Genomic DNA, 25,970 nt, shown 5'->3' on the forward strand with positions numbered 1-25,970 from the left:
CATAGGTGAAACTTCATGCAGCTGGAGGAAAAATTAAGGGGAGAGACAATTATCAGAGAACTCTAACAGGAAAAACTTCCAGAGCTAACTCAGGGATAGTTGCTTGCGTTTGTGTGAGTTAGAGTGAAAAGATGTCATTGAAAACAGCAGACATGTAACTCAAGATTCCAGAAATATCTTCCTGTAACGGTGGAGCAAAAATAGTAATATAGAAAAGGCTATTGAAGACTTACCCTTTAAAAGCTAAAAATCAAGTTCTAAAGTATTAAACTGATTTGTAAGTAGCTTAATTTCCTGCCAGAACAAACTCCAATGCTCATTAACAATACACTAATGTTTGCTAAATAATGTAATTTTACATTAGAGATTCATTAAAAAATAGTGAAGAAGAATTGTGATCTTATAACCAGACATAAAATGAACTAATAGAAACATAAATGGCAGAGATGATAGAATTAGCAGATGAAAACATTAAAAGAGCCATTAAAATATGTTCAATATGCTCAGGGTTTTAGAAAAAACTTTAGAAACCAAGAGGAGTTTCTAAAGTTAAAAAATATTTTTTAAATGAAAATTTCACTTCATTGTCTTAAATCAGATTAAACAATCTTAAAGAAAAACATATCAGTGAACTGGAAGAAATACCAAAAGCATTCTATAAAATGAAGCATAGAGAATAATAAAGATTCATTCATTTGTGGGAGTATATGAAGCAATTAACATATGAATGATTGAAGTCCCAGACAGAGAACAGAAAAAAAAATTTGAAAAATAGATGTTAAAAGTTTTACAAATTTGAGGGCGCAGAGCAAGATGGCCAAATAGGAACAGCTCCAGTCTCCAGCTCCCAGTGCGAGTGACACAGAAGACAGGTGATTCCTGCATTTTCAAATGAGGTACTGGGTTCATCTCACTACGGAGTGCTGGACAATCAGTGCTGGTCAGCTGCTGCAGCCTGACCAGTGAGAGCTGAAGCAGGATGAGGCATGCCTCACCTGGGAAGCGCAAGGGGGGAAGGGAATCCCTTTTCTTAGCCAGGGGAACTGAGACACACAACACCTGGAAAATCAGGTAAATCCCACCCCAATACTGCGCTTTACCAAGGGTCTTAGCAAACGGGCACACCAGGATATTATATCCCACACCTGGCCGGGAGGGTCCCACACCCACGGAGCCTCCCTCATTGCTAGCACAGCAGTCTGCGATCTAAGGGCAAGGCAGCAGGGAGGCTGGGGGAGGGGCGCCCGCCATTGCTGAGGCTTAAGTAGGTAAACAAATCCGCTGGGAAGCTTGAACTGGGTGGAGCTGACAGCAGCACAATGAGGCCTGCCTGTCTCTGTAGACTCCACCTCTGGGGACAGGGCACAGCTAAACAACAACAACAACAATAACAAAGCAGCAGAAACTTCTGCAGACGCAAACGACTCTGTCTGACAGCTTTGAATAGAGCAGTGGATCTCCCAACACGGAGGTTGAGATCTGAGAACTGACAGACTGCCTGCTCAAGTGGGTCCCTGAACCCTGAGTAGCCTAACTGGGAGACATCCTCCACTAGGGGCAGACCGACACCCCACACCTCACACGGTGGAGTACACCCCTGAGAGGAAGCTTCCAAAGCAAGAATCAGACAGGTACAATCACTGTTCAGCAATATTCTATCTTCTGCAGCCTCTGCTGCTGATACCCAGGCAAACAGCGTCTGGAGTGGACCTCAAGCAATCTCCAACAGACCTACAGCTGAGGGTCCTGACTGTTAGAAGGAAAACTAAAAAACAGGAAGGACACCCACACCAAAACCCCATCAGTACGTCACCATCATCAAAGACCAGAGGCAGATAAAACCACAAAGATGGGGAAAAAGCAGGGCAAGAAAGCTGGGAATTCAAAAAATAAGAGCGCATCTCCCCCTCCAAAGGAATGCAGCTCATCGCCAGCAACGGATCAAAGCTGGACAGAGAATGACTTTGACGAGATGAGAGAAAAAGGCTTCAGTCCATCAAACTTCTCAGAGCTAAAGGAGGAATTATGTGCCCAGCGTAAAGAAACTAAAAATCTTGAAAAAAGAGTGGAAGAATTGATAACTAGAATAATTAATGCAGAGAAGGCCATAAACGAACTGACAGAGATGAAAACCAGGACACGAGAAATATGTGACAAATGCACAAGCTTCAGTAACCTACTCGATCAACTGGAAGAAAGAGTATCAGTGATTGAGGATCAAATGAATGAAATAAAGCGAGAAGAGAAATCTACAGAAAAAAGAAGAAAAAGAAATGAACAAAGCCTGCAAGAAGTATGGGATTATGTAAAAAGACCAAATCTACGTCTGATTGGGGTGCCTGAAAGTGAGGGGGAAAATGGAACCAAGTTGGAAAACATTCTTCAGGATATCATCCAGGAGAACTTCCCCAACCTAGTAGGGCAGGCCAACATTCAAATTCAGGAAATACAGAGAACGGCACAAAGATACTCCTCGAGAAGAGCAACTCCAAGACACATAATTGCCAGATTCACCAAAGTTGAAATGAAGGAAAAAATCTTAAGGGCAGCCAGAGAGAAAGGTCGGGTTACCCACAAAGGGAAGCCCATCAGACTAACAGCAGATCTATCAGCAGAAGCTCTACAAGCCGGAAGAGAGTGAGAGCCAATATTCAACATTCTTAAGGAAAAGAATTTTCAACCCAGAATTTCATAACCAGCCAAACTAAGTTTCATAAGTGAAGGAGAAATAAAATCCTTTACAGATAAGCAAATGCTTAGAGATTTTTGTCACCACCAGGCCTGCCTTACAAGAGACCCCAAAGGAAGCACTAAACATGGAAAGGAACAACCGGTACCAGCCATTGCAAAAACATGCCAAAATGTAAAGACCATGGAGGCTAGGAAGAAACTGCATCGACTAACGAGCAAAATAACCAGTTAATATCATAATGGCAGGATCAAGTTCACACATAACAATATTAACCTTAAATGTAAATGGACTAAATGCTCCAATTAAAAGACACAGACTGGCAAACTGGATAAAGAGTCAAGACCCATCAGTTTGTTGTATTCAGGAGACCCATCTCACATGCAGAGACACACATAGGTTCAAAATAAAGGGATGGAGGAAGATCTACCAAGCAAATGGAGAACAAAAAAAAGCAGGGGTTGCAATCCTAGTCTCTGATAAAACACACTTTAAACCATCAAAGATGAAAAGAGACAAACAAAGCCATTACATAATGGTAAAGGGATCAATTCAATAGGAAGAGCTAACTATCCTAAATATATATGCACCTAATACAGGAGCACCCAGATTCATAAAGCAAGTCCTTAGAGACTTACAAAGAGACTTAGACTCCCATACAATAATAATGGGAGACTTCAACACCCCACTGTCAACATTAGACAGATCAATGAGACAGAAAGTTAACAGAATATCCAGGAATTGAACTCATCTCTGCAGCAAGCAGACCTAATAGACATCTATGGAACTCTCCACCCCAAATCAACAGAATATACATTCTTCTCAGCACCACATTACACTTATTCCAAAATTGATCACATAATTGGATGTAAAGCACTCCTCAGCAAATGTACAAGAACAGAAATTATAATAAACTGTCTCTCAGACCACAGTGCAATGAAACTAGAACTCAGGACTAAGAAACTCAATCAAAACCGCTCAACTACGTGGAAACTGAACAACCTGCTCCCGAATGACTGCTGGGTCCATAACAAAATGAAGGCAGAAATAAAGATGTTCTTTGAAACCAATGAGAACAAAGATACAACATACCAGAATCTCTTGGACACATTAAAAGCAGTGTGTAGAGGGAAATTTATAGCACTAAATGCCCACAAGAGAAAGCAGGAAAGATCTAAAATTGACACTCTAACATCACAATTAAAAGAACTAGAGAAGCAAGAGCAAACACATTCAAAAGCTAGCAGAAGGCAAGAAATAACTCAGATCAGAGCAGAACTGAAGGAGATAGAGACACAAAAAACCCTCCAAAAAATCAATGAATCCAGGAGTTGGTTTTTTGAAAAGATCAACAAAATTGACAGACTGCTAGCAAGACTACTAAAGAAGAAAAGGGATAAGAATCAAATAGACGCAATAAAAAATGATAAAGGGGGGGGGGCGGAGCAAGATGGCCGAATAGGAGCAGCTCCAGTCTCCAACTCCCAGCGCCAGCGACACAGAAGACCGGTGATTTCTGCATTTTCAACTGAGGTACTGGGTTCATCTCACTGGGGAGTGCCGGACGATCGGAGCTGGTCAGCTGCTGCAGCCCGACCAGCGAGAGCTGAAGCAGGGCGAGGCATTGCCTCACCTGGGAAGCGCAAGGGGGAAGGGAGTCCCTTTTCCTAGCCAGGGGAACTGAGACACACAACACCTGGAAAATCGGGTAACTCCCACCCCAATACTGCGCTTTAGGAAACAGGCACACCAGGAGATCATATCCCACACCTGGCCGGGAGGGTCCCACACCCACGGAGCCTCCCTCCTTGCTAGCGCAGCAGTCTGTAATCTACCAGCAAGGCAGCAGCGAGGCAGGGGGAGGGGCGCCTGCCATTGCTGAGGCTTAAGTAGGTAAACAAAGCTGCTGGGAAGCTCGAACTGGGTGGAGCTCACAGCAGCTCAAGGAAACCTGCCTGTCTCTGTAGACTCCACCTCTGGGGACAGGGCACAGTAAACTAAGACACACAGACACCTCTGCACAGACGCAAACGACTCTGTCTGACAGCTTTGAAGAGAGCAGTGGATCTCCCAACAAGGAGGTTGAGATCTGAGAAGGGACAGACTCCCTGCTCAAGTGGGTCCCTGACCCCTGAGTAGCCTAACTGGGAGACATCCCCCACTAGGGGCAGTCTGACACCCCACACCTCACAGGGAGGAGTACACCCCTGAGAGGAAGCTTCCAAAGCAAGAATCAGACAGGTACACTCGCTGTTCAGAAATATTCTATCTTCTGCAGCCTCTGCTGCTGATACCCAGGCAAACAGGGTCTGGAGTGGACCTCAAGCAATCTCCAACAGACCTACAGCTGAGGGTCCTGACTGTTAGAAGGAAAACTATCAAACAGGAAGGACACCTACACCAAAACCCCATCAGTACATCACCATCATCAAAGACCAGAGGCAGATAAAACCACAAAGATGGGGAAAAAGCAGGGCAGAAAAGCTGGAAATTCCAAAAATAAGAGCGCATCTCCCCCGGCAAAGGAGCGCAGCTCATCGCCAGCAACGGATCAAAGCTGGACAGAGAATGACTTTGACGAGATGAGAGAAGAAGGCTTCAGTCCATCAAATTTCTCAGAGCTAAAGGAGGAATTACGTACCCAGCGCAAAGAAACTAAAAATCTTGAAAAAAAAGTGGAAGAATTGATGGCTAGAGTAATTAATGCAGAGAAGGTCCTAAACGAAATGAAAGAGATGAAAACCATGACACGAGAAATACGTGACAAATGCACAAGCTTCAGTAACCGACTCGATCAACTGGAAGAAAGAGTATCAGCGATTGAGGATCAAATGAATGAAATGAAGCGAGAAGAGAAACCAAAAGAAAAAAGAAGAAAAAGAAACGAACAAAGCCTGCAAGAAGTATGGGATTATGTAAAAAGACCAAATCTACGTCTGATTGGGGTGCCTGAAAGTGAGGGGGAAAATGGAACCAAGTTGGAAAACACTCTTCAGGATATCATCCAAGAGAACTTCCCCAACCTAGTAGGGCAGGCCAACATTCAAATCCAGGAAATACAGAGAACGCCACAAAGATACTCCTCGAGAAGAGCAACTCCAAGACACATAATTGCCAGATTCACCAAAGTTGAAATGAAGGAAAAAATCTTAAGGGCAGCCAGAGAGAAAGGTCGGGTTACCCACAAAGGGAAGCCCATCAGACTAACAGCAGATCTCTCAGCAGAAACTCTCCAAGCCAGAAGAGAGTGGGGGCCAATATTCAACATTCTTAAAGAAAAGAATTTTAAACCCAGAATTTCATATCCAGCCAAACTAAGTTTCATAAGTGAAGGAGAAATAAAATCCTTTACAGATAAGCAAATGCTTAGAGATTTTGTCACCACTAGGCCTGCCTTACAAGAGATCCTGAAGGAAGCACTAAACATGGAAAGGAACAACCGGTACCAGCCATTGCAAAAACATGCCAAAATGTAAAGACCATGGAGGCTAGGAAGAAACTGCATCAACTAATGAGCAAAATAACCAGTTAATATCATAATGGCAGGATCAAGTTCACACATAACAATATTAACCTTAAATGTAAATGGACTAAATGCTCCAATTAAAAGACACAGACTGGCAAACTGGATCAAGAGTCAAGACCCATCAGTCTGCTGTATTCAGGAGACCCATCTCACACGCAGAGACATACATAGGCTCAAAATAAAGGGATGGAGGAAGATTTACCAAGCAAATGGAGAACAAAAAAAAGCAGGGGTTGCAATACTAGTCTCTGATAAAACAGACTTTAAACCATCAAAGATCAAAAGAGACAAAGAAGGCCATTACATAATGGTAAAGGGATCAATTCAACAGGAAGAGCTAACTATCCTAAATATATATGCACCCAATACAGGAGCACCCAGATTCATCAAGCAAGTCCTTAGAGACTTACAAAGAGACTTAGACTCCCATACAATAATAATGGGAGACTTCAACACTCCACTGTCAACATTAGACAGATCAACGAGACAGAAAGTTAACAAGGATATCCAGGAATTGAACTCATCTCTGCAGCAAGCAGACCTAATAGACATCTATAGAACTCTCCACCCCAAATCAACAGAATATACATTCTTCTCAGCACCACATCATACTTACTCCAAAATTGACCACGTAATTGGAAGTAAAGCACTCCTCAGCAAATGTACAAGAACAGAAATTATAACAAACTGTCTCTCAGACCACAGTGCAATCAAACTAGAACTCAGGACTAAGAAACTCAATCAAAACCACTCAACTACATGGAAACTGAACAACCTGCTCCTGAATGACTACTGGGTACATAACGAAATGAAGGCAGAAATAAAGATGTTCTTTGAAACCAATGAGAACAAAGATACAACATACCAGAATCTCTGGGACACATTTAAAGCAGTGTGTAGAGGGAAATTTATAGCACTAAATGCCCACAAGAGAAAGCAGGAAAGATGTAAAATTGACACTCTAACATCGCAATTAAAAGAACTAGAGAAGCAAGAGCAAACACATTCGAAAGCTAGCAGAAGGCAAGAAATAACTAAGATCAGAGCAGAACTGAAGGAGATAGAAACACAAAAAACCCTCCAAAAAATCAATGAATCCAGGAGTTGGTTTTTTGAAAAGATCAACAAAATTGACAGACCACTAGCCAGACTAATAAAGAAGAAAAGAGAGAAGAATCAAATCGATGCAATTAAAAATGATCAAGGGGATATCACCACCGACCCCACAGAAATACAAACTACCATCAGAGAATACTATAAACACCTCTACGCAAATAAACTGGAAAATCTAGAAGAAATGGATAATTTCCTGGACACTTACACTCTTCCAAGACTAAACCAGGAAGAAGTTGAATCCCTGAATATACCAATAGCAGGCTCTGAAATTGAGGCAACAATTAATAGCCTACCAAACAAAAAAAGTCCAGGACCAGATGGATTCACAGCTGAATTCTACCAGAGGTACAAAGAGGAGTTGGTACCATTCCTTCTGAAACTATTCCAATCAATAGAAAAAGAGGGAATCCTCCCTAACTCATTTTATGAGGCCAACATCATCCTGATACCAAAGCCTGGCAGAGACACAACAAAAAAAGAGAATTTTAGACCAATATCCCTGATGAACATCGATGCAAAAATCCTCAATAAAATACTGGCAAACCGGATTCAGCAACACATCAAAAAGCTTATCCACCATGATCAAGTGGGCTTCATCCCTGGGATGCAAGGCTGGTTCAACATTCGCAAATCAATAAACATAATCCAGCATATAAACAGAACCAAAGACAAGAACCACATGATTATCTCAATTGATGCAGAAAAGGCTTTTGACAAAATTCAACAGCCCTTCATGCTAAAAACGCTCAATAAATTTGGTATTGATGGAACGTACCTCAAAATAATAAGAGCTATTTATGACAAACCCACAGCCAATATCATACTGAATGGGCAAAAACTGGAAAAATTCCCTTTGAAAACTGGCACAAGACAGGGATGCCCTCTCTCACCACTCCTATTCAACATAGTGTTGGAAGTTCTGGCTAGGGCAATCAGGCAAGAGAAAGAAATCAAGGGTATTCAGTTAGGAAAAGAAGAAGTCAAATTGTCCCTGTTTGCAGATGACATGATTGTATATTTAGAAAACCCCATTGTCTCAGCCCAAAATCTCCTTAAGCTGATAAGCAACTTCAGCAAAGTCTCAGGATACAAAATTAATGTGCAAAAATCACAAGCATTCTTATACACCAGTAACAGACAAACAGAGAGCCAAATCAGGAATGAACTTCCATTCACAATTGCTTCAAAGAGAATCAAATACCTAGGAATCCAACTTACAAGGGATGTAAAGGACCTCTTCAAGGAGAACTACAAACCACTGCTCAGTGAAATCAAAGAGGACACAAACAAATGGAAGAACATACCATGCTCATGGATAGGAAGAATCAATATTGTGAAAATGGCCATACTGCCCAAGGTAATTTATAGATTCAATGCCATCCCCATCAAGCTACCAATGAGTTTCTTCACAGAATTGGAAAAAACTGCTTTAAAGTTCATATGGAACCAAAAAAGAGCCCGCATCTCCAAGACAATCCTAAGTCAAAAGAACAAAGCTGGAGGCATCACGCTACCTGACTTCAAACTATACTACAAGGCTACAGTAACCAAAACAGCATGGTACTGGTACCAAAACAGAGATATAGACCAATGGAACAGAACAGAGTCCTCAGAAATAATACCACACATCTACAGCCATTTGATCTTTGACAAACCTGAGAGAAACAAGAAATGGGGAAAGGATTCCCTATTTAATAAATGGTGCTGGGAAAATTGGCTAGCCATAAGTAGAAAGCTGAAACTGGATCCTTTCCTTACTCCTTATACGAAAATTAATTCAAGATGGATTAGAGACTTAAATGTTAGACCTAATACCATAAAAATTCTAGAGGAAAACCTAGGTAGTACCATTCAGGACATAGGCATGGGCAAAGATTTCATGTCTAAAACACCAAAAGCAACGGCAGCAAAAGCCAAAATTGACAAATGGGATCTCATTAAACTAAAGAGCTTCTGCACAGCAAAAGACACTACCATCAGAGTGAACAGGCAACCTACAGAATGGGAGAAAATTTTTGCAATCTACTCATCTGACAAAGGGCTAATATCCAGAACCTACAAAGAACTCAAAAAAATTAACAAGAAAAAAACAAACAACCCCATCAAAAAGTGGGCAAAGGACATGAACAGACATTTCTCAAAAGAAGACATTCATACAGCCAACAGACACATGAAAAAATGCTCATCATCACTGGCCATCAGAGAAATGCAAATCAAAACCACAATGAGATACCATCTCACACCAGTTAGAATGGCAATCATTAAAAAGTCAGGAAACAACAGGTGCTGGAGAGGATGTGGAGAAATAGGAACACTTTTACACTGTTGGTGGGATTGTAAACTAGTTCAACCATTATGGAAAACAGTATGGTGATTCCTCAAGGATCTAGAACTAGATGTACCATATGACCCAGCCATCCCATTACTGGGTATATACCCAAAGGATTATAAATTATGCTGCTATAAAGACACATGCACACGTATGTTTATTGCAGCACTATTCACAATAGCAAAGACTTGGAATCAACCCAAATGTCCATCAGTGACAGATTGGATTAAGAAAATGTGGCACATATACACCATGGAATACTATGCAGCCATAAAAAAGGATGAGTTTGAGTCCTTTGTAGGGACTTGGATGCAGCTGGAATCCATCATTCTTAGCAAACTATCACAAGAACAGAAAACCAAACACCGCATGTTCTCACTCATAGGTGGGAACTGAACAATGAGATCACTCGGACTCAGGAAGGGGAACATCACACACCGGGGCCTATCATGGGGAGGGGGGAGGGGGGAGGGATTGCATTGGGAGTTATACCTGATGTAAATGACGAGTTGATGGGTGCAGCACAGCAACATGGCACAAGTATACATATGTAACAAACCTGCACGTTATGCACATGTACCCTACAACTTAAAGTATAATAATAATAAATAAATTAAAAAAAAAAAAATGATAAAGGGGATATCACCACCGACCCCACAGAAATACAAACTACCATCAGAGAATACTATAATCACCTCTATGCAAATAAACTAGAAAATCTAGAAGAAATGGATAATTTCCTGTACACTTATACTCTCCCAAGGCTAAACCAGGAAGAAGTGAATCCCTGAATAGACCAATAGTAGGCTCTGAAATTGAGGCAATAATTTATAGCCTACCAACCAAAAAATGTCCAGGACCAGATGGATTTACAACCTAATTCTACAGGAGGTACAAGGGAGCTGGTACCATTCCTTCTGAAACTATTCCAATCAATAGAAAAAGAGGGAATCCTCCCTAACTCATTTCATGAGGCCAGCATCATCCTGATGCCAAAGCCTGGCAGAGACACAACAAAAAAAGAGAATTTTAGACCAATATCCCTGATAAACATTGATGCAAAAATCCTCTATAAAATACTGGCAAACCAGATCCAGCAGCACATCAAAAAGCTTATCCATCATGATCAAGTGGGCTTCATCCCTGGGATGCAAGGCTGGTTCAACATATGCAAATCAATAAATATAATCCAGCATATAAACAGAACCAAAGACAAAAACCACATGATTATCCCGATAGATGCAGAAAAGGACTTTGAAAAAATTCAACAGCCCTTCATGCTAAAAATGCTCAATAAATTCAGTATTGATGGAACATATCTCAAAACAATAAGAGCTATTTATGACAGACCCACAGCCAATATCACACTGAATGGGCAAAAACTAGAAAAATTCCCTTTGAAAACTGGCACAAGACAGGGATGTCCTCTCTCACCACTCCTATTCAACATAGTGTTGGAAATTCTGGCTAGGGCAATCGGGCAAGAGAAAGAAATCAAGGGTATTCAGTTAGGAAAAGAAGAAGTCAAATTATCCATGTTTGCAGATGACATGATTGTATATTTAGAAAACCCCATTGTCTCAGCCCAAAATCTACTTAAGCTGATAAGAAACTTCAGCAAAGTCTCAGGAGACAAAATTAATGTGCAAAAATCACAGGCATTCTTATACTCCAGTAACAGACAAACAGAGAGCCAAATCATGAATGAACTTCCATTCATAATTGTTTCAAAGAGAATAAAATACCTAGGAATACAACTTACAAGGGATTTATAGGACCTCTTCAAGGAGAACTACAAACCACTGCTCAGGGATATAAAAAAGGACACAAACAAATGGAAGAACATACCATGCTCATGGACAGGAAGAATCAATATCGTGAAAATGGCCTTACTGCCCAAGGTAATTTATAGATTCAATGCCATCCCCATCAAGCTACCAATGAGTTTCTTCACAGAATTGGAAAAAAATTCTTTAAAGTTCATATGGAAACAAAAAAGAGCCCACATTACCGGAACAATCCTAAGTCAAAAGAACAAAGCAGGAGACATCACGCTACCTGACTTCAAACTATACTAGAAGGCTACAGTAACCAAAACAGCATGGTACAGGTACCAAAACAGAGATATAGACCAATGGAACAGAACAGAGTCCTCAGAAATAATACCACACATCTACAGCCATCTGATCTTTGACAAAGCTGAGAGAAACAAGAAATGGGGAAAGGATTCCCTATTTAATAAATAGGGAATTTATTTAATAAATGGTGCTGGGAAAATTGGCTAGCCATATGTAGAAAGCTGAAACTGGATCCTTTCCTTACTCCTTATACAAAAATTAATTCAAGATGGATTAGAGACTTAAATGTTATACCTAAAACCATAAAAACCCTAGAAGAAAACCTAGGTAATACCATTCAGGACATAGGCGTGGGCAAAGAATTCATGTCAAAAACACCAAAAGCAATAGCAACAAAAGCCAAAATTGACAAATGGGATCTAATTAAACTAAAGAACTTCTGCACAGCAAAAGAAACTACCATCAGAGTGAACAGGCAACCTACAGAGTGGGAGAAAATTTTTGTAATCTACTCATCTGACAAAGGGCTAATATCTAGAACGTACAAAGAACCCAAACAAATTTACAAGAAAAAAACAAACAACCCCATCAAGAGGTGGGCAAAGGATATGAACAGACATTTCTCAAAAGAAGACATTCATACAGCCAACAGACACATGAAAAAATGCTCATCATCACTGGCCATCAGAGAAATGCAAATCAAAACCACAATGAGATACCATCTCACACCAGTTAGAATGGCAATCATTAAAAAGTCAGGAAACAACAGGTGCTGGAGAGGATGTGGAGAAATAGGAACACTTTTACACTGTTGGTGGGATTGTAAACTAGTTCAACCATTATGGAAAACAGTGTGGCGATTCCTCAAGGGTCTAGAACTAGAAGTACCATATGACCCAGCCATCCCATTACTGGGTATATACCCAAAGGATTATAAATCAGGCTGCTATAAAGACACATGCACACGTATGTTTATTGCGGCACTATTCACAATAGCAAAGACTTGGAATCAACCCAAATGTCCATCAGTGACAGACTGGATTAAGAAAATGTGGCACATATACACCATGGAATACTATGCAGCCATAAAAAATGATGAGTTCGTGTCCTTTGTAGGGACATGGATGCAGCTGGAAACCATCAGTCTCAGCACATTATCACAAGAACAGAAAACTAAACACTGCATGTTCTCACTCATAGGTGGGAACTGAACAATGAGATCACTTGGACTCGGGAAGGGGAACATCACACACCGGGGCCTATCACGGGGAGGGGGTAGGGGGAAGGGATTGCATTGGAAGTTATACCTGATGTAAATGACAAGTTGATGGGTGCTGACGAGATGATAGGTGCAGCACACCAACATGGCACAAGCATACATATGTAACAAACCTGCATGTTATGCACATGTACCCTAGAACTTAAAGTATAATAATAATTACGAAAAAAAAAAAAGTTTTGCAAATTTGAGAAAATTACAAGTCCTTAGAAGCAAGGGGTTTAATGAACCCCAAGCAGGATAAACACAAGGTAGATTACACCAAACATACCATGATCAAATTTCTGAAAATCTGTGAGAAATGGAAAAAATCTTAAGCCAGATTTTAAAATGGCATAATACCTACATAGATATCAAGATAATTCCATAGAATTCTCGTTATAAACTGAAAGCCAGAAGTAAAAATGACAACTTCAAAATGCTGAATGATGAGAAAGAAAACCTGTCAATTCAGAATTCTACATCAAAATTATCTTTAATATATTAAGGTAATAATAAATATTTTTTTATGCAGAAATGGTATGAGAGAAGAGAAATAATTTCAGAGCTATGCTAAAAAATTAAGAGTCTTGGAAGTGGTAAGTATGTAGATAATTACTAATAAAACATTTTGTCTAATTCTTTAATTTTGTTTAAAGGCATTAGATCATTTAGAACAAAGTGACAACAATATTTTGTGGGGCTTATAACATATGCCAAAACAAAGGCACAAAAGATAGAAGGAGGGATGAAAGCATAATATTATAAGGTCCTTATACAATAAGAAAATTGGTATAATAGAATTGAAGGTAGAATATGATAATTAAAGATAGATATTACAAACTCTAGAGAAATCAATAAGAAATATAAAACAAGCTTGGTATGGTAGCTAACACCTTTATTCTTAGCACCTTGGGAGGCTGAGGCACGAGAATTGTATGAGGCCAGGATTTCCAGACCAGCCTGGGCAATATAGTCAGCCCCAGTTTCTAAAAATTAAACAAAAATTAGCTGGACATGGTAGTGTACACCTGTAGTTCCAGCTACTCAAGAGGCTGAAGTGGAAGGATAGCTTGAGCCCAGGAATTTGAGACTACAGTGGGCTATGATCACAAAACGCTCTCTAGCCTGGGCAACAGAAAGAGGCCTCGACTCTTCAAAAAAAAAAAAAAAAAAAAAAAAAAAAAAGGAATAAAAACAAAGAAGTGTAGCTAAAAAGTCAAGAATATATATAATATGAAGTTATAAAAATCACACAATTTAAAATATTTCCAGGAAGAGCAAGAAGTAATAAAAACATAATGAAACTGTTAGGAACCAAAAAACAAATGGTAGATTTAAATCAATCACATCAGTAACCACATTGAATGTAAATGGTCTGAAGCCTCCAATTAAAAAATTAAAATTATCAGATTGAATTTAAAAATACTCAACTGTACTTCCACAAGCAAGAGCAAAATACAAATAAAGACACATGGACACATGTAACTAAAACAAAAGGGTGGGATAACGTATTTAATCCAAATACCTATTTTAGGAAAGTTGGCATAGCTAAGTTAATATCAAAGCAGACTTCCGAACAAGGAATATTACCAGGAATGAAGACAATCATTTCTTATTGACAAAGGGGTCAGTTTATTAGGAAGACATAGCAGTTCAAAATATGTATGCATTTCATGGCAGAGCTTCAAAATACATTAAGTAAAAATTGACCTAACTGAAAAGGAGAAATCGAGAAATTCACAATTACAGATGGAGATGTCAACACTCCTCTTTTCGTATTCATATAATAAGAAATATAAAAATAATAGGGATACAAAAAATTAAATAGTACATTCAATTTATTTGAACACCCCTCTAAACAACTTGTAAGTAAAAGAAGAAATAGAAAAGTAGGAAATATTTAGAATTCAATAAAAAGAAAAACATGACATGAAATATGTAAAATGCTGCTAAAACAATAATTTGATGAAAATTTTTACCTTTATGTAAGTATATCCAAGAAGACAAAAGGCTAGAAACCAGTGACATTAGTTTTTATTTTACAAAGCTAAAACAAAGGAGTAAATTAAAGACAAAGTAAAGAGAAGCAAAGAAATAATGAAAGGTAATCAATGAATCATAAAGTGCTTTACAAAATCAGTATAGAAATATCTGCTCATTGAAGACACCTGAGGTTGTATATCCCCTGGAATACTAGAAACTTACAGACGCCAAAGATCTTAATCGAGGGAATGCTTCCAGGGAAGAACCATGCTATCTCTATCTTTCAGTCTCCCACAACACCTGGAATGGTGCTATGTACATAACAGCAGCTCAGTGATATCTGTTGGATTGAATTGCATTGAGTCATTATGTGTATCTTAATAATGCTATTCCTGAATCTGTCAATTTTGAAGCATACTCATTCTGTTACTTTAAGAATTTAAAAAGCCAAGTCGATGATAGTGTGTTATCAACACTAGTAAGCTTTCAGGCATAAAACTTCAGATATTAGAATCAGTTTCTAGAAATGTCCCATTGGCTAAATGCATGTAAAAATGATTTAAAATATACACAGACAAATATCAACTATGTGACCATGATGGCCCAACATTTAAGCTACTACAACTAATTCTCATCTTTATGTGAAAAAAAAAAAAGCATAAGAGAAGGGTATTAATCAATAGCTTCTTATCCATAAACTGGAATGGGTTAGCTATTTGAAATGGACTGGGTTCCTCTATTTTCTGGTTGCAGCTACTCCAGAGAAAAGCAATGAGTCATTTTGAGGGTTCCCCAAATCCAAGTTCATGTAGCTTTGTCTGTTGGGAAGCATAGGGCAGTTAGATAGGGAGAAGGAGAAGCTTCAATTTCAGATACTTTCCTTCTGAGGATCATGTTTTGGGTAGATCATGTTTTACTGGATGGGTGCAAAGCTCCTTTTCGGTTTGCCAGCTTAAGTATCATTTACTGAAGTAAAACCTTCTCTAATTTCCACACTAGTTTTGCTCCTGTATCATGATTACATAGATCTCTGTTCCTTTCTTTAACAAAACTGGACCTCTAATAGTTTTTCAAAATCTATCTCTATTTATTTATTTTTGCTAGATTCTAAATTACGTGAAGGCAGAAAACCTGTTTTGAGGTCTGCAACATAGTATGTGGTCAACAAATATTAAATGAATAAATGAATGAATAAGATTAAGCAATAATGCTAGGAGATTTCTTAGGTAGGCTCTATCTTGAAGTTCTTCTTATCTTTATATCTGGCATTGGCCTTTGTGAGTCTGTCTTTACAATTTTAGATTTTTAAATGCATTCTGAAATCTTAGAGATAGGAGTAGCAGTGATTCACTTATGTTGTTTAAATTTTAGGCATAACACAAATCTCCTTCTTAAAAAATATATCTTATAATAAGCAATTATAATAATTGAATAGAATTTATAATTCAGATAATTTTTACATTAAATTTAGTCTGTGCTGTACATAATATCTTCAAAGTTAGTATTCCACCAGTTTAAACATCTTCCTCATGTTCATAATTACACTGATAGAACGACAATAATTTATAAGGCAACAATTCAGCCAATTATAATATATTCAGCTGTTAATATTAGTAAGTTCATGTATAAATTATTTAAAAGAGGCCTTTAAACAAATTTGGAAACCTTTGATCATATCAAAGAAAAAATAAATTTTTTGTTAATCCTGGAGAGATTAGCTAAAAAAGGCCTTAATTGTTTCAGAGTTTCTGCAACATTTTCCTGTTTATCTTAACACTCCCGCAGTAATGCCTTGCATAAATTCACTGGACCCTCTTCAGAATAGAAAGGCATTGAAATAGAAGATATTCTGTGGTTGAGGAATGTGAAGGAGTTTCACAGTGTTGGCTCTTCCATACATCTTAGTTCTTGAGTAATGGCCTTTTTACACATTAAATGCCTAAGGTCTTTCTGTTGCCAGAGTGTATTGATGATCTCTCTAGTCCTTGTATCCTACTTCTCAAGAGGGCAATGTAGGTGTTTGCACAGTATATAAAATAAGTTCCATTGCTTGGGGGACACATGACATCTTCTAGAAGATTTTTGCAGATGATATTATAAATACAACTTATGAACTGTATCATACACTGAAGAAAAGATAGAGCAGGTACCAGATTTAACACGTTTAATTTGCAGGTCAAAAATTAGGTAGTTTAGAGTAGACCTTAGCTTTTGAGATAGATAGATAGATAGATAGATAGATAGATAGATAGATAGATAGATAGATGATAGATAGATAGATTAGATAGATAGATAGATAGATATTTTTTCTTTCTTTCTTTATTATTATTATTATTATTATTTTGAGACAGAGTCTTGCTCTGTCATCCAGGCTGGAGTGCAGTAGTGTGATCTCGGCTCGCTGCAACCTCCACCTCCCAGGTTCAAGTGATTCTCCTGCCTCAGCTTCCCAAGTAGCTGGGATTACAGGTGCCCGCCAACACACCTGGCTAATTTTTGTATTTTTAGTAGAAACAGGTTTCACCATGTTGGCCAGGCTGGTCTCAAACTTCTGACCTGTTGATCCACCTGCCTCAGCCTCCCAAGTGCTGGGATTATAGGCATGAGCCACTGCATCTGGCCAAGATAGCTATCTATAATTTTTAATAGCCAAAATATATATTACCTCACTATTGTTTGGGGTAATATCGTTAGAAGATTCCCTCTTACAACTATGGGTAGGATATGCTGAATATCTGGTAGAAACTCACAGAAGTATAGCCTTATTCAGTTCAACACAGCCTTAACTTCAGGAAAGCAAACTATTTCCTCTTTTTTTCCCCCTTTGTTTTTCCATCATCCTGGACTAGCTAAAATACAACTAAAGACTCTGAAGTCAGACCTCAAAAAATACTACAGAGGGATAGGGCTGGAAGCAAGACATATGTTTATGTGTTCTGAGGCAAGTGCTGTACATACTCTTCTACTTGACGGTTTCTAGTACATGTGAAAGCACAGATAATGGTAAATTCAGCCTAGTGATTTTCCCCAGCAATTTCAGTGTTTTCCACTTTATTTAACGCATGCCATCAGAGGCTCTAGATGATCTGGAATTTTAAAACCCAGCAATAAAGTGTTCATGTCATTATGAAGAAAAAAACTAATTTATTTTAAGACAAGGCATTGTATTAGATATGCTCAAATTAGAAGTTCCTTCTGATGCAACTGTACAGTACAGGTGTTATGTCCTTTTTCAGAATAAGATAAGGCTTAGAGAAGTTTGTAATGTTCCTATACAACGAAAAATCTCAGAAACGTAGTCAACCCTCTTTTATGCTAAAATGTGACATTTTCCTTATACCACCTTGTTGCTCAGGGATTATGCAGAAGAGGTTGACAAGCTACTGCATGGTTTTACCAAAAAGGATCATAAACTACTACGCTAAAAATTTAGAGAATTTCTAAGCCTTTTAAATACTAGCTACTGCAAACGATTGTGGAGTCTCATCTCTCAAGATGTGTGTAAATGAAGTGAAATGTACTGTTCTTTATGTTCTCACTGCCTAATAAAAGGAAGACATGAACTTAGAGGATTTTTTAAAGTAATGCTAGTATGTTTTCTCACCCATATTCATCTTATTGGCTTCATATCACAAAAGGAATTCATTTGTGAAATAGCTGTTTGGTCTAGATGTGTAGATTAAAATTATAAGACAACTTCTCTTTGTACAAAGCAAATGTAGCACGATCACCCTCACAGTGTCATCTTCACTAGAAGCATATAGCATCTACCTGAGACCAGGATTATTCTTATTCTTAGATATTAAAACTTTATTTCACCTTTTTAGTACAATATATTTCTATATTCCAATTTTGAAGTAACTGAAATCACAGTTAGTTACTGTGAGAAGCACCATTTGAGTCCAGCTCATTTCTTAATAGGGACTTCGCAGCTGGTGAGCTTTTCAATAAACACATTGAAATTAAATGTCCCACTGGGCTATGTTTCATGAGTTATTTAGTGTTTGTGTTCTCACCGTAGGTGTCTGTATTTCATTGTTGTATTTGTTTTTATGACTAAATTGCATGTTTCTATCTCACCCTTTACTTGGTTAATTTAAATCAAGCCTTACAGGATTCAAAACCTGCTTCTTATATACTTATGCAATTAAATTTTAATAGAACACAGTGGTGCTTCTCTAGATAAGACTATACTAATTTATCAAATTATTTAAAATGGGAATTTCATTAGAAAAAGACTGATGGTTACAGACTCTTCAGTTCAAAATGAGCTATTGAACTTTCTAGTTGACTGTGTCTTTTCCCCCTAGTAAAGAATGTGTCTTTACAGCTAAAGGTAACATTAAGTTCAGAATCGAAGCCACAGAGTACAAGGGATTGATTTGCAGCAAAGCTGATAACCCTCCATTTTGGAATGAAGCATGGACAGAAAGAAGGCAAGCATTCTTACCTTACATTCACTATATATTCATTAGTAAAACTTTGGATTGTGATCCTCCAAATGAGAAATTAATGATATAAAAATAATCACTAAATTAGAATTGAATTATGTTCAAACTTTATTTTGTTTATGAGAAAGTTTAAGATAGTTTATCGTTAGAAAACCTAGAGAGGCTACCTAAATGAGGATACCTTTAGAGGATACCTAAATAAAGATTAGTACCTTTATCTTTATTTTTTTTTTAAAAATGGTGGCTACCAGCCTCAAATGCTCATTTAACATGGAATTAGGCATTACTTTTTACTTAAGATTACTAGTACACATGTTTACAGTATCCTCTGACCTAGGAGTCCTTATCCTAATATTTGCTATAATTGTTTGAGCTAATGAATAACTGTTTAATACAGTATCTTTAGTTCTTCAGTTTAAATCACAGGCAAAGGAAAATAGTTCCATTTAGGTAGTGTGACGAATCTATGACAGAAACTCTTTGATATATCCGCCCACTCTTTTTGATGTTTACTTTGAAAGTAACCATTGATAATTAGTTTGCTAAGACTGCTGAAACAGCTCTTGGAATCAGGAATTTGGTGCAATAAGAGATGGTGAGCACAGATTTCAAATCTCATTCCTTCCTATGTCCACTGATTAGATGTCCACATCTAATCTGCATTCGGGCAGGATATGCAAAGATTTAAATTCTCAGAGAGTCTGCTTTAAATTACTTTATTACTATGCTAGCGCTTTGATAAGTTGTACATTATTCCAAAACAATATTTACTGCATTGTTATAGTTCATGAGGTATGTATGGACTTACTTATCATTAAATTGCCAGAAGTTGGAGCAAATGGGTTTTTTACACATCCATCTATTCATTCATGTATCCATTTATTTATTCATCAAGAATTATTAAGAACAATTATTGAATGACCTTGGTAACTGGAATATATTAATATCAAAGTACTGTAGGGAAGTGAACAAAGAAGGTTAGGGAAGTTGGGATTGTTGCAATCTTAGATAAAGTGACGATTGATTAAAAGTGATTGAAGGAGGAGAGATAGCTGGGTATAAATCTGAAAGAAGAGTGTTTTAGACAGTACGGAACAACCAGTGCAAAACTCAAAAATACGAATGTGTCTGGTGTTGCTAAGAAACAGCAAAGAGGCCAGCATAGCTGAAAGACAAAGAATGAGGAGAAGATGGAATAAAAAAGTAATGGAGTACAAGTACAAAATCCTGTGGGGTCTTCTAAGCTGTTTCATGGACTATGGGTATTACTCTAAGTGTCCCTGAGGTGGAAAAAACTGAGATAAATTATTTGCAACAAAAAAATTTATTGGATTCAATGACAAAAGAGAGATCAGTGACAAAGATAAAGTGATTGGGGAATTCAGAAAGAAAACGCATGCCTGCACCATCAGAATGGAAGGGAACAAGGAGATCTGGCATGTGACTTGTCTTCTAAAAAAATCTCAAGATTTACTTATGTGCACATGTTTTTAATTATTTTTGTCCTCCTTTCATTTATGCCCCTTCCTTTGGTAACTTCATTTGTTTCCATGTCTACGATGAACATTTTAATGCTGATGACTCCTCTTTAATTTACAGTTCTGGTCCAATGGTCTCTTTTAAGGGCAAAACCCAATATGGGTCTAATGATTACTTGGCCTACTTAACTAGAAACTTGAAACTGATGTATTTCACTGAAGTGTTTGCCAATAGTTTTTCAAGTTTCACTTAAATCTCACTTCTTCCTTTTAGCCTTTGACTTCCCTTGTACTTTACTCTGACAGACCTCAATATACTTACAGTTGCTTGATTAATGTTGTCCTTTTCATAAAATTATAGGTTGTATGAGGGTAAGAACTACTCCTGTTTCGCTTATTGCATTGCTAGTGCTCAATAAATATTTTTTGACAAACTAATTGTCTTACTTTTCTATGGAGTTGTTACTCTACATATTTATCCATTCAATAGATGCTGATATTTTAAAGGTAAGAGTAACTCAAAATATGAGAATTTATTAAGGATTTCAAATTTTATTTAAGTGCTCAGATCAGTCAATATCCAGATTACATTATTCCAACTGCATTATAGTTTTAGCATATGTATAAGCCTGACTTGGAAAACTACCATCATTGCAAAAGAGAGAGACCCAAAATGACAACATGGAGTTGTATTAGGAGCATATCTTACCTTCATTTATTTTCACTTCCCTATAAACTTATTGTAGGTAGTCCTGTGATGCTTTAAAATATTTTAAAAATAAATGTCTTGAACATGGATTTTCTGTTTGACCTAAGTTTTTTTCATTTTTATTTTATATTTATTTTTATTTTTTAGACAGAATCTCACTGTCACCCAGGCTGGAGTGCAGTTGCATGATCATAGGTTGAACTCCCAGGCTCAAACAATACTCCCACTTCAGCCCCCCAGCTAGCTGGAACTACAGGCATGTGCCACCATGGTTGGCTAATTTTTGTATTTTTTTTTTTTGTAGAGATGGGGTTTCACCGTATTGTCCAGGCTGTGACCTAAGTTCTAGTGATTGACTTTCTCAGAGAGAAAGAGTGATGAGCTTAGAGATTTTCTCCCCTCATTTTATAGGGTGTTGGGAGTTAGATCTGAGATACTTTATATAGAGAATTCATGATTAAAACTCTTGTGAGTTAAGATGAAAAATGTAGGAACTAAAGAGTCACATAATGACTTGCAGGTTTCAGTTCAATGAAAAAAAGGAGACAAAATTTATTTCTGATATTTCTGGGTATATTAGATACTTGAGATTGGAGTGGGAAACAGAGATTGGAGAGAATGAGGATAATATGGTTTGGTCTGTGTCCCCAGCCAAATCTCATGTTGAATTGCAATCCCCAATGTTGGAGGTGGGGCCTGGTGGGAGGTATTTGGATCGTGGGGCTGGATTTCCCCATTGGTACTGTTCTGGTGCTAGTGAGTGAGTTCTCGTGAGAACTAGTCACTTAAAAGTGTGTGGCATCTCCCTCACTTCCTTCTTCTTCTAGCATGAGAGATGCTTCACTCCCCCTTTGCCTTCCACCATGGTTGAAAGTTTGCTGAGGCCTCCCCAGAAGCAGATGCTACCATTCTTCCTGTGCAGCCTATGGAACTGTAAGACAATTAAACCTCTTTTCTTTATACATTATCCAGTCAGGTGTTCTTTATAGCAGTGTGAGAACAGACTAATAAAGAGAGTTGGTACCACAGAGTAAGGTATTGCTATAAAGATACCTGAAAATGTGGAAGTGGCTATGTAACTGGATAAGGGGCAGAGGTTGGAAGAGTTTGGAAGGCTCAGAAGAAGACAGAAAGATGAGGGAAAATTTGGAACTTCCCAGAGACTTGTCAAATTGTTGTGACTAAAATGCTGATAGTGATCTGGACAGAGATGGCCAGGCTGAGGAGGCTGCAGATGGAAATGAGGAACTTATTGGGAACTGGAGCAATGGTCACTTTTATTATGCCTTAACAAAGAGGTTGGAGGCATTGTGCCCCCCTGCTCTAGGGATCTGTGGAATTTGAACTTGAGGGTAATGATTCAGGGTATCTGGCAGAGGAAATTTCTAAGTATCAAAGCATTCAGGATGTGGCCTGGCTGCTTCTAACAACAAATGCTCATATGCATAGGAAGAGATATGATATAAAACTGGAATTTATACATAAAGGGGAAGCAGAACATAAAAGTTTGAAAAATTCACAGCCCACCTATGTGGTAGAAAAGAAAAGCCCATTTTTCAGGGGAGGAATTCAGTCAGGCTGCAGAAATTGGCATAAGTAAAAAGAAGCCAAGTGATAATATCAAAGACAATGGGCAAAAGGCCTTGAAGGCACTTCAGAGACCTTCACAGCAGCCCCTTCCTTCATAGTCCCAGAAGCCAAGGAGGGAAGAACGGTTTCATGGGCTGGGCCAAGGGCCTTGCCAACTTGTGCAACCTCAGGAAACTGCTCCCGCATCCTGGCTGCTCTAGCTCCACCCATGGCTCAAAGGGACCAAGGTATAGCTCTGGCCACTGCTTCAGAGAATGTAAGCCATAATTCTTGGCAGCTTCCATGTGGTGTTAAGCCTCTGGATGTACAGCGTGTGAAAGCTGAGGCTTGGGAGCTCTGCCTAGATTTCAGAGAATGTATGGAAAAGCCTGGATGTCCAGTCAGAAGCCTGCTGAAGGGGCAGAGCCCTCCTGGAGAACATGTACCAGGGAGTGTAGAGGGGAAATGTAGGGTTGGAGCCCCCACACAGAGTCCCCATGGGGACACTGCCTAGTGGAGCTGTGAGAAGGGGGCCACTGTCATCCAGACTCCAGAATGGTAGATCCACTGGCAGCTTGCATCTGTCACCTGGAAAAGTTGCAGGCACTAAACAGCAGCCCATGAGAGTAGCCGTGGCCACTGTACCCTGCAAAGCCACAGGGGCAGAGCTGCCAAAGGCCATAGGAGCCCACTGCTTGCCCCAGTGTGCCCTGGATATGAGACATAGAGTCAAAAGAGATCATTTTGGAGCTTTAAGATCTAATAACTGCCCTGCTGAGTTTAAGACTGGCATGGGGCATGTAGCCTATTTATTTTGGCTGATTACTCTCTTTTGGAATGGGAATATTTACCCAATGCCTATATCCCCATTGCATCTTGGAAGTAACTAAATTGCTTTTCATTTTACAGGCTCATAGGTGGAAGGGACTTGGCTTGTCTCTGATGAGACTTGGGACTTTGGACTTTTGAGTTAATGCTGAAATGAGTTAAGACTTTGGGGCACTCTCAGGAAGGCATGATTAGACTTTTCAATATGAGAAGGACATGAGGTTTGGGAGGGGCCAGGGACAAAATGACATTCTTTTGATCTGTGTCCCCACCCAAATCTCATGTCAAATTGTAACCCCCAATATTGGAGGTGGGTCCTGGTAGGAGGTGATTGGACTGTGGGGCTGGATTTCCCTGTTGGTGCTGTTCTCATGATGGTTGGTTCTAGTGGTGTGATCATTTAAAAGTGTGTAGCACCACACTTCCCTCCTGCTACTCCCTCCATGTGAGATGCCTCGCTCTCCCTTTGCCTTCTGCCATGATTGAAAGTTTCCTGAGGCTTCCCAGAAGCAGATGCTGTCATGTTTCCTGTACAGCCTGTGGAGACATGAGCCAATTAAACCTATTTTGTTTATAAATTACCTAGTCTCAGGTATTTCTTTATAGTAGTGTGAGAGCAGACTAATACACAGGGATTAGAATCAGTGTAGTAAACTTGGAAGTTATATATACATAGGCAGTAAAGGAGTGGCGCTTTAACTCTGCACATGAAAAATTGAGTGGGGAAAGATAGAAAATACAGAAAGAATATAGTGTTCAAACTCACTGTCACTGTCTGATGCTGTTACTTTTTTCTCCATCTTAGGCAGAGCTAGTCCAGAATAGAGTCTGTTACTGTTCACTCGTGCCTTGAATTTCCTCTGATCTTCTCCTGCTACAATTAGTGACCTATTATGGAGTCATTAAAATAATTAGCAGATATTCACTACAGTTGTAGCAGAGCATAGTCTATGGATTCAGTCATGTTTGCGTCTCCTAAATATGAATATACACAAAAGCTGCCATTGAATATTAAAATTACATGAGGAAATTTAATCAGCAGGTGTCATATTTTAGCCCATTATCTTCTGATTAAATAGTAGTTGTCTGTGTTATGACATGAAGTTTATGGCATTTTTAGCAAAGTTGGAAACATATCAAATGGTTTGATATGTTGATAATTAAAATTCAGTGAGTTGAAAGTGATGAGTAACTTCTCAGGCGGGCTTATTCAAATACTCAAATATCTTTTAGAATGAGAAACACTCCTCCGTAGGAGAAATAATACATTTTAATGATCTAAAATTTGGTGGCTTGCAGATTAACAGTCCATCATTTTTAGCCCGGAGTTAAGTGATATGCATTTTGTGTGACCTATAATTCATTCATTCATTCATTCTTACCCTTCTCTTGCCTTTTGCCACTATCTGAAGGGACATGTCATTATGTTCTCATTAGCTCCAATTCTGACTTTATGCCATATTTTATGGAACTTGCAAAGACTCTTGCAGTATAATATGTTACTTTAATTTCAAAAATGTATTGACCTTAGTTGGTATGTACACAAGATTATTAGAAACATAAAAAAGTATATTCAGTAACATCTAAAAAAAATCAAGTTAATTTACCTTCATTTCTACCTGTTGGTTAATAGTATAATGGTTGATACTGACCAAGGTAGCCTAAATGAGTTTCTCTCAGCTTGACTAAATCTTAGATAAGGTTCTTTCTGATTCCTGATCACCCTCTACCACCACCCCCTTTTTTTAAGAGTATTTACTTTAGAAAACCTGTAATTGTAAATTATTTCTCTGCTCTTTTGAGATGTAAATTTTCTGCAACCTAGGAATATCTTTCTCGAGAACTTGGAAGCCATCACTATCATCAAGAAAGATAGTTCCCTATTTCCCAGTCTCTATGGGAAAGTAGGAGCATAACTTCAATAAGAGACAACCAGAAAACATGGATAGCCTG

General features: G+C 38.5%; 1 long non-coding RNA gene across 1 annotated transcript in view; it reads left to right on the forward strand.

The window, feature by feature from the left end:
* Positions 1-19,418, forward strand: part of LOC123569828 (uncharacterized) — a 37,588-nt gene extending 18,170 nt beyond the window's left edge. Inside the window, exon 3 of the long non-coding RNA XR_006693643.2 lies at positions 19,313-19,418. This is a non-coding gene — a long non-coding RNA (uncharacterized lncRNA). The remainder of the gene's footprint in view (positions 1-19,312) is intronic.
* Positions 19,419-25,970: the final 6,552 nt, after the last annotated feature.

This window comes from Macaca fascicularis, chromosome 17 (assembly GCF_037993035.2).
Source record: "Macaca fascicularis isolate 582-1 chromosome 17, T2T-MFA8v1.1".
NCBI lineage: Eukaryota > Metazoa > Chordata > Mammalia > Primates > Cercopithecidae > Macaca > Macaca fascicularis.